The sequence below is a fragment of the Belonocnema kinseyi genome, chromosome 2, assembly GCF_010883055.1.
Source record: "Belonocnema kinseyi isolate 2016_QV_RU_SX_M_011 chromosome 2, B_treatae_v1, whole genome shotgun sequence".
In the NCBI taxonomy this organism is placed as follows: Eukaryota; Metazoa; Arthropoda; class Insecta; order Hymenoptera; family Cynipidae; genus Belonocnema; species Belonocnema kinseyi.
Genome location: NC_046658.1, coordinates 41,458,054 through 41,467,881, shown reverse-complemented (window position 1 = coordinate 41,467,881; position 9,828 = coordinate 41,458,054). Strand labels below are relative to the sequence as shown.

The following is a 9,828-nucleotide window of genomic DNA, read 5'->3' as shown; positions in this document are numbered from 1 at the left end:
CTCTCGCCTTACTCTCCTGACAAACTGCATGAGCCCGCAGTTCTATGAAGGCTGAGAACGGGGTGATTGAAAGCGAGAGTTTGGTGTAGTAAAATTTTCAACAAAATAGCAGAATTTTCTACCAAAATTTATGACTTTTCAACCAAATTGTTGAATTTTTAACAAAATAATTAAATTTTTAACCAATAAATATCTAGTTTCTGCTAACAGAGGTGAATTTTGGAGGATATAAAGTGTTAGGATATTTTAAATCGCTCTAAGGATTTAAGAATATTTAAGAGATTTTCAATGATTTTAAGGAATTTAAGAAGCACTCAAGTTATATTAACAATTTTTTGAGTATTTCAGAAAATATCATGAGATTTCATTATATTGTATATAATTCTATAATATTTTAATGTATTTCAAGGAATTTATACACAAGAAGTGAGTTTAAGAAGGATGTTAAGAAGGATGCTTAATTATAATTATCATTTTTATCATCATCATTATTATTATTATATTTGTAACTACAAAAATGTTATTACAATTTAAGAAATTCAGATGAGATTGAAATCCAATTTAACGTCCAATAATCAAGATAATTTTAAGAATTCCTGAAAATAAAACTAAGAATCTAACGATAAAATTTGGAAAACCACCTAACCACCTTGGTCGTTTTCCAAATTCTTCAAATTAAAAATATTATTATTGATATGATTATATCTTAATGATACAATTAAAAGCTTTTGCAATAAATCTAGGTTTGGTCTAATACTGGTATCCAGTGTTGGGCCGACAATGGCTTCAGCAATATTTTTGCCGACTATGGGCCAATGTTGGGCCGCATGTGGCTGCCCATGGTCCTACTAAAATACCGATATCTCTTAATTCAAAAGATTCAACATTTTTTTATGAAATGGGAAATTATAAGGATTTTTTATATTCTAACTACAAAAAAAATAAAAAGATAATATTAAATCGTATAGTTTTTCCTAGAACACCTTAAGGTTTCATTAAAATTCATTTTACGATTTAAAAAATATCGCTTATTTAAAAATGTAATGCCAATATTTAAAGTGACCATTGGTCCTATATTTTGCATGACAGTCCTGCAGTTTAGCAATATATCCCTCGAAGGTAAATGTCCTGCAAAACGTCCTGCAAACGACGATTTTTTGCAAAACTTTCCTCAAACGGGTTTTTTCTACCTCAAAGCTTCTGAGTTTCTCTTTAGGTTATGGAAATATAAAATTTGAAATTTCAACATTGCATGTGATATAATATATTTGAATGAATGTTTTTCAAGCCTTAAAACTTTCTTAGTGTAAACATACTGAAACTGGACCCCCCGCCCCTCAACCCTACTGTCATCGTACTGCATTTGAGCTTGTTTCAAATATGGTCACTTTACCGATATTGAGCATGGCGTAAGTCCCGTAATTTCCATTTTTTTTTAATTCTTGGGCGTAAGATGTTTCGCATATAACACTACAATGTACTGTACGTAAGTAATAACGTGCTTTCTGTTCAATCTTTCGAATCCTCCCCTTTATCAGATCCTGGCTACACCATTGACAAAAAAAGAGATCGAAAAATACTGAAAATATTATGTGCCTGTGTATATAACAGTTTCTCATACAAGTTTACTTGCGAAGGGCGACAATTAAAAGTGAGATTCATAGTTCAATGAGTCAGACTGGATGTTAGAACAAGAAATTTAAAGGACCTCAGGCACAACAACGGCTGCAGTTGACTTGCGTCCTATGGTCTGAATTGACGGGGTGCCTAGCCAAATAGTAGTCCTCTCTTTTTTCCTCTGCCACTCGAGTGGCGAACCTGACCTGAGAGGAGCAGGGGTAGATAATTTTAAATAATTACGCATAGATTTCAAAAAGATATAAGATTTCAAAATATTATTTCAGTAGATTTCTCAATGGTTTAAAAAGATTTCAATTTTTTTTAAAGATTTCACACAGATTTCGAAGATTTTCAATGAATTTTTCAAAGATTTTAAGGTTTTCACAAAGATTTAATTTTTGTTTTTTAACTTCAGATTTCAAAAAATAAAATATTTTAAAATATGCCAGAAGATTTCAAAGATCTGAAATATTTTAAAGATATTGCAAACATTTTACAAATATTTGGGATGACTAACGAATCTCAAATAAAATTTCCGAATTAAAAAAATTCAGAAAAATAAAATTTCTGAATTGTAAAATTCCCATTGTAAAAGACCCGAATAATATATACTTTTATCAATTATTGTCAGTTTAAATTTAAACAATAATTTTAGAAATTTTAAACATTAAAAATAATTTTTTGGATACAAATATTAGTTAATTGTATTTTTTATAAATATTTAATATTTAAACAAAAAAATTGTTTAAATTTGGGAATTTCATAATTCAGGAATTTTCTAGGTCGGATTTTATTATAATTCATAAACTTATGAATTTATTTCACTGGTCAGCTTGTTTCTGATTGACGATTTTATGTTATTAACTTGGTATTATTGCCTGTGTATTATTGACAATACATATTTCCCTACATATTTTAAACACGCCAGGAGAAAAAGTAGAAATTACTATAGTCCTAACCCTGGAAAAAGTGCAAAGAAAAAATTAGGGAATTAAGAGGGGAAAGAAGATGAGTGGAGCGACGGGTGGAAAAGGAAAGAAGGAACGGTGGACGAAGACTTAAGTCAGCTAGGCCCCGTTCCGATTTTGATCGTAGGACGCAAGTCATCGGCAGTGATAACAATATGTATTAGGGGTTATCACGACCTTTTCGCTCCAAGAAAAGTCATTGTTTAGCATTTGTTCTAAACTCCTGGAAAATGAGTCATAGCCTACATAAAGATACTGTATCTCGCAAAACCTCGTAATGCTTTATCTGGACAATTATGGCTTTCAAAGAATAATTTTGCATTGAAAGAAAAGATCTTAATATCTACTCTTAACTTAATCTAAAGATAAAACCTAGACTTCAAAAGTTGTTTTTTATCATTTAATTAGAAAAAATTATTTCTTCATGATATTAAAAGTTCGTAAAGGAAGTATTTACCTTTGGAAAAAACTATGGAAATGAATGAGGTGGCATTTTGGCATGAGTTCAAGATGACAAGGGTCGTTGAACAGATAATTCTAGGGCTTTGTTGTAAATTAGGTTAAGAATGGTAAAATTGAAAGGGTCATCTTAATAGACCAACTTCTGAGGATGAAATAATTCTAATAAGTATATACAAACATAAATTTTATCATTAAAAAAAATATGGCAGACATTTTTTCATCACATAAAAATTAAACTGCAACCTATGTTATTTTCAGTTATTTCAGTTACTTTTAGTATATTTTAAGTGAGGCCTGCCCACTGAGGGGAAATTTCATCGATATTACTCAAATGTCAGATTAGACTTCAACACCACCACCAACCTTTACTCATTCAACTACACGAGAGCGACCCCCCCCCCCAAGCTTCTGGACCAGCGAAGAGGGAAGTGGCGGTGGAACTTGCACAAATTGTGCGATGTTAGATTATATGGAGTCGATTTGCCCTCAGTGGGTAGATTTGTTTTATGTTATGGCTGATTGTCAAAAAGTTAAAGTATTTTTTGAGGGGATCTCAAATATTTAAAAATTGGTTAGCATTATTGAGCAATTTTGCATAGTAGTTCGTCACAGGTGTATGACAAGGGCTGACAGTAAATGACTGGGACGGAGACTTAAAGTGGCCAACTGTTTAACAATCCTCTTTATACATGTAACATAAGAAATCAAATCGTTTCAAATGTCAAACTTGTCCAAGTCAGGTATCGTAGTATTTCACCTATCCTCATGCGTCTCTCCTTTTTTTGCGAATTCCCTATTCTCCATTATTTCCAAAAAACTTCCTCTTTTTCCCATTAAATGTACTATAGAAGAAATATAAGAACCATTGTTCGTTTTAAATCTACAAAATTATTCCGTTAAAAACTATCAAATTGGAACAGTTAAAATATATATATCTATAGTAATTGGAAAAATAAATATTAGAATGAACACTTTTTAATGGAAACGTACAAAGTTAAATAATCACAAACGAAGTGCCTATTTGTACGGCAGTATAGACCAGTGGTCGGCAAACTACTGCCGCGCGGTAGCCCTAGCTGTCGGGTCGAGTATAAATCAGTGGTCGGTACGCTCTTGCCCAGGGCAGGTTACCCTGCCCTGGCTGCCGTACAACTTACTTTCAGGGCAGTACCTGCGAGCTTGGCCGGACCACCCCTTTCCTCAGGGCTCCTTTGTTAGAAAATGGGGAAAAAATGTGAGATTAAAAAATTCGGAATTTTGCAATCAGTGACTTGAAAGTAATATATTTGGAATCTCCGTATTTTTCCGATTCCAAAGACATGTAATTTGTCTATAAAGGTTGAAAATTGGAGAAGTATTTAGTAATAAATTGACTGTAAAGCTGATGTTTCTTGATATTAAACTCCTTAAAATTTTTAACTTTTCTAGGCAAGTAATATATCATTGGAATCGGAAAAATTCGTAGATGCTGATAATGCTATTTTCAAATCGCTAGTTGAAAAATTTAAAAATTTTCGTACATTGTCAAAGGTAGGTAGTTTTGGTGAGCAAAAACTCCGCTCAAGGGGTTTAAAAATGCCCCTCCCATTAGAATATATTTCAAATAACGTTTCGCAAATTTGTGAGATTTTCAAATATTCTGTAACAACATGTTAGGTACTTTCACTTCAACCATCACCGAACTTCACTTCATTGGTGAAAGCTGAGGGGAAAACAATGTACCAAATGCATTGTAACAAAACTTTATTTCTGTAATATCTTTGTAATTAATAATAATTATCATCATTTTAATATATCACTATATAGTTCTTAACATATTAAAACTATTTTTTTAAGACACTTATATGGAAAAAATTAAGTTTTACGAAGATTAGCGGGTGTTTAAAGTGAAAATAGTTCATTCATTTTTAAACAAAATTTTCATATTTTATTTATGAATTCAAATTATAAAGTATATATTTATTTATATAAGGCAAGTCTATATACATTATAGTCTATAAAGAGAACGGTGACAACGATTGACTCTACTGTCTCTCTCTTTTCCCTCTTTTTATTACTTTGTTCTATAATTGTAATGAGTCGATCATAGTGATTTTTAAAAACATATTTTTTGGAGTTTCGTTTTTAAAGGTTTCTTCTAAATTCAATAAATAAAAGCACTAAACCATAAAGTGCTGTCATTCTTTAAAGTTTGGATCTGTTTCAACTCTAATTTATAAAAATGTTTGCACAGTAAAAAAAAGTGCTCAAAATGATACTGAAATTAATATCATTTTGATATGCAACAAAAATCTGATTTGATTCGGGATCATGTATAAAGTCAAACCAAGATGGCTGTCGTTCTTAGAGTACTTTAGCTCATATGCAAGCTTTTCATGGTTTCTGATCGTGCAGTGCAATGAAAAATTTGAAAAAATAATGAAATCTGGTATTAGAAAATATCACCTGTTAAGAGTAGTTGTCACTTACGTGCAGTAGATACAATTTTTAGGTTATGTCGTTATCACACCAGCGCCAAGAACTGGCGGCCATTTTGTTTAGTCTAACAAACTAACCAAAAAATAAGATCAAATTGATCTGAATGGGCATATCATTATAATCTAGAGAGTGAAATGATCGTTAAGTTATAATTACCTCTGCTTATAACATAGTCAATGTAAAATTCATTTAGTATTAAAACAACTAATATTTATAGTGGTTTTCTGTAATAACTCTTCAATAATTAATAAATAGAGAATTAACTAAAAAATCGATCTCAATTTTTAATTTAAAATGTTTAAAAATATCAATTTTGCTTAATTCTATGTATCCCTTCAACTTACTAAAATTATTTCTAATATGTTGCGATCTTGTCAACATGAAAAATGTTGCTTTGAAATCTGTTATGTTATGTTTCGAAACTTTAGGAAATCATTTAAAATCATAAATTATTTTTAAAAAAGGACAGATTTTTAACAAAACAGTTCAATTTTCAACAAAAAAGATTATCTTTCAATCAATTGCATTTTTGACCCAAAATACGAGATTTTCCACCACAAAGTGTTAGAACTTTTAATTTTATACACGTAAATCTTCGAACATTTGAATAACAAATCTAGAGCTTTAATTTTAAAAGTTTAAGATTAAAAATGATTACACTTTGAATGTTTTAATTTGCAGATCAGTTTTTGCAACTTCAAATGACAACATTTGTGTCTTCTAGAATCTATAAATTTTAGGAACCGTGATCAAATCATTCTTAATTGTTCAATTTTTATTTGCAGTCAAAAAGTTTTTCTTTTTCGACCTAGGATTTCTGTAAATTCGTGTAGATTCTTGCAGTTGTACTTTTTTGTAAATTCTGATAGAAAATACAATAAAATACAATATACAGTAAAATACAAAAAAAGTACAAAATTCGTCCTAATAATAAAAAACAGTTGTACTTTCCTATAATTTTGATTGTAATTTACTGTAGTTATTTGTAAATTCCTGTAAAAATGGTTTTAATTTTTTGTGCATTTTTGTAAAGAAATTTCCACCAGGGCAATACATGAATTTTATGCAATTTTTCCCCCCGCAGAATCCAATTTTTGTGGATAAATTCTGTTTCCAAACCAATTTCTAATGGATTTCGATGTTTTTTTATCGACCGTAAGGCTTCTAGGTATAAAGAGTCAGTAAACAAAAAATGTTACAATAATTAACTATAGTCTTATTTATGAGTAAAGTATCATTACAAAGAGTAATTTAAAATGGAGTTTTAGTTGATTTTGCTAAGAAAATAAAGTCTGTGATTGGAAAAATGTTGAAGATGTGTAATTATTTATAAAAAGGTTTTTTTGTTGATTTACAAAAAATTGTTCATTGGTCAAAATGAATTGAAAATTGAAAAAAAAATTTCTCTACATAAAGTAGATGGTCAGTATAGCAAAGTAGAAGAAAAATCTAAATAGGCGGAGTTCAGGAAATTCATAAAGAGGTCCCGAAAGCTTGCAGGAAAAATCCTAACCTTGAGCGGAATTCGTGTTCACCGAACATAGATAGACCAAAAAGTAGTAGAAAAAATAAAGTCGGGTGGAGCCTGACCATACCTGAAAATTAAGCAAAAAGTTTGCCGACCACTGGTTTAGGCATCTAACCCATCTGGGCCCTTAGCGTATTTCAATCCTCTTGACCTCAGGCGCTCATTCAAACCGTTTTTACGCTTAAAGTTTTCAAATTCTTTTTCGCTCCTCTACTAATTCCAAGTGGCTTTTGCTCTTGGCCCGTCAGATATAAATCTAATCTGAATTGTCAATCTGAAATTTTGTGAGTAAAACTGTAGAAAAAAATGAACCCTTCGTTTTTTTAACTCACATATTATATATGGGCGTCCCATGAAAAAGGCATTTATGGCCCTTTATAGTTTAGGAGATAATCAAGCTTTTCTAAGTTGAGTTCAAAATTATTATTTCATATCTCGAAAGCAACCCAAAGTAGTTGTATTTCATGCTCAAAGAAAAATTATAACACGTGCCCTTATGGCACTCGCCAAATTTAGATGCATTTTTCTCGAAAAACGATTTTTCGAAGTTTTAACTTCAAAAATGCCCCGGTGACTTGTTTTGCGCTTAAAAATTCGAAAATTTATCCGGCTTTATGCTCATATACTTGACGCCATACCAACCGTAAGGGCCCTTTTCATGCGACACCCACGTATGTTTTTTTTTCACAGTGAACACGAATCAGAACAAAAAATTTGTCGCTTTCTTACTGTTTTCGATGTAACACGCTTTTTATTTGATATATATTCAATCATCTTTGATTTCTTTAAACTCACTTATTTTACGTATTTTATCACGGATAACACGAATCCAACAGAAAAAATCTGCCCACATCGCGGGCATATTCCCATCGCGCGCTACGCGCGCGGCTAGCGACTTTGAGCGCGCCTATGGCGCGCGACTGTTGTTTCTCGCGCTTCGCGCTCCAGAATGTATTCACCTCGCGCTACGCGCTCGATCTTTGTGTATAGACTTTTAAAACTAAAGGTGAAAGCATCAAAAACAGTAATTCGGTGATTGTGAATTCTCTTTTGTTCAAGCTCCTTCGGCTTTAACGAACACATTCTCATCACGTATCTCGTGCTTCGCACTCGAGTTTATCCTTAAAAATTGTATATCATTCCCATAAATGTATATTATTTTAATTCGCTAAACTTACATTGGTATGAAGTAGAATTGGTATGAAACAGACGAAGTTTCGTGTGTCGAAAAATTTAATTTTTGCATTTTCAATGTTTTTTTTTTTCATAAATAAAACAAAAACTACGTATCCCATAAAAAAGTGATTAAGAACAAATTTGTAGATATTTTTTGGGTTCACAATGTTTGTCTTGTCATTTTTTTCCCCTATCATGCATATTTTGACTGCAAAATGCAATTTTTGATTTTTGATTAGTTTTTGTCCGGTCAAAATTTGAATTTTCAATTTTTCGAAAAAATTTAAAAAGTTGATAAGATAATCTTGTAGGGCTATCGAAAAGTAAGATTTTTCTGTTGAAGCACTACGAACAACTGTACTGAGAATTTTTTAATCATGAAAAATGTGTACTCAAAAATTTTCAAAATGGGCTCACTTTTATTATTTTTATCCAAAATATCTAACTAACCAACTTGGCATTTAGCTTAGGACACTAAAACAGTGTACCAAAGGTCAATCTAATAGATTAATTTTTTTCAAAAGTTATCGTGCTCACAGATATACATTAAGGTAGAAATAAAGACAGACAGGCAGACAGACATGCAGACACATTCGTAAAAACCTGTTTTTCGGATTAAAGGGTCTCAAAACGTGGACCTTTTAACAAAAAATAGGGGGGGGGGGGGTCAAATTTTACACAAATCTAATACCTTCTCTGATAAGGATGTAAACATTATTTATTGGTCAGGAAGAACTTTTTGATAGTTCTGTTTTTAGTTTTAATTGTAAAAAAATAGCATCAGAAACATAAAAAGTTAAAATTTTTTAATTCCCGCACACGAGACGAAAAATAAATTAAAAGACAAAAGTTATGATAAGAATGTGCCCACGCAGTGGGCAGATTTTTTTTCCTGTTAATGATGTTTTTCATGATTAAAGCCAAAACTACGCATCCTATCAAAAAGTGGTTCAGAACAAATTTGTAGATCTTTTTCAAATGTACAATTTTCGTGTACTCATATTTTACCGTGTTTTGCATGGTTTGGCCGAAAAATGTAATTTTTCAAGAAATCTCAAAAAAAAATTTTATGATAATCTTGTAGGGCATTCAAAAAGCAACACTTTTCTTCTCTTTACTTTATTCATTTCGTGCGTTATTTGGCTTAAAATGTTCATTTTCGTGTGTTTTTTGGAATTTCGTAAATGCTATAACTCTGGTAATTTTTGATTTTTTGAAGCAAGTCATGAGGATAAATTGTTTACCTTTTTGAATACTATAAATAACCGTACAGAGAATTCTGGAATTTTTAGAAAAGTGGTCTCAAAAATATTCAAAATGTGCCCACTTTTTGAATTTTCATCCAAAATGGCTGGCTAACGAACTTGACCTTTAGTTTAGGACACTCAGCGCGTGTACCAAAGGCCAATCTAATGGATTAATTTTTTTAACAGTTATCGAGTTCACAGACAGACAGACAGCCATACATATATGCATGCAAACATACATACATACATACAGGCAGGCAGACATACAAGCAGACACATTCGTAAAAACCTGTTTTTCGGATTCAGGGGGTCCCAAAACGTCGACATTTGACAAAAACTGGAGGAGGGG

The 9,828-nt window shown here is 31.4% G+C and overlaps 1 protein-coding gene across 1 annotated transcript in view; it reads right to left on the bottom strand.

The window, feature by feature from the left end:
• The window catches only part of LOC117167179 (protein phosphatase 1 regulatory subunit 3C), a 68,025-nt gene that overhangs the window by 14,480 nt on the left and 43,717 nt on the right, over positions 1-9,828 (bottom strand). The window lies entirely within an intron of this gene.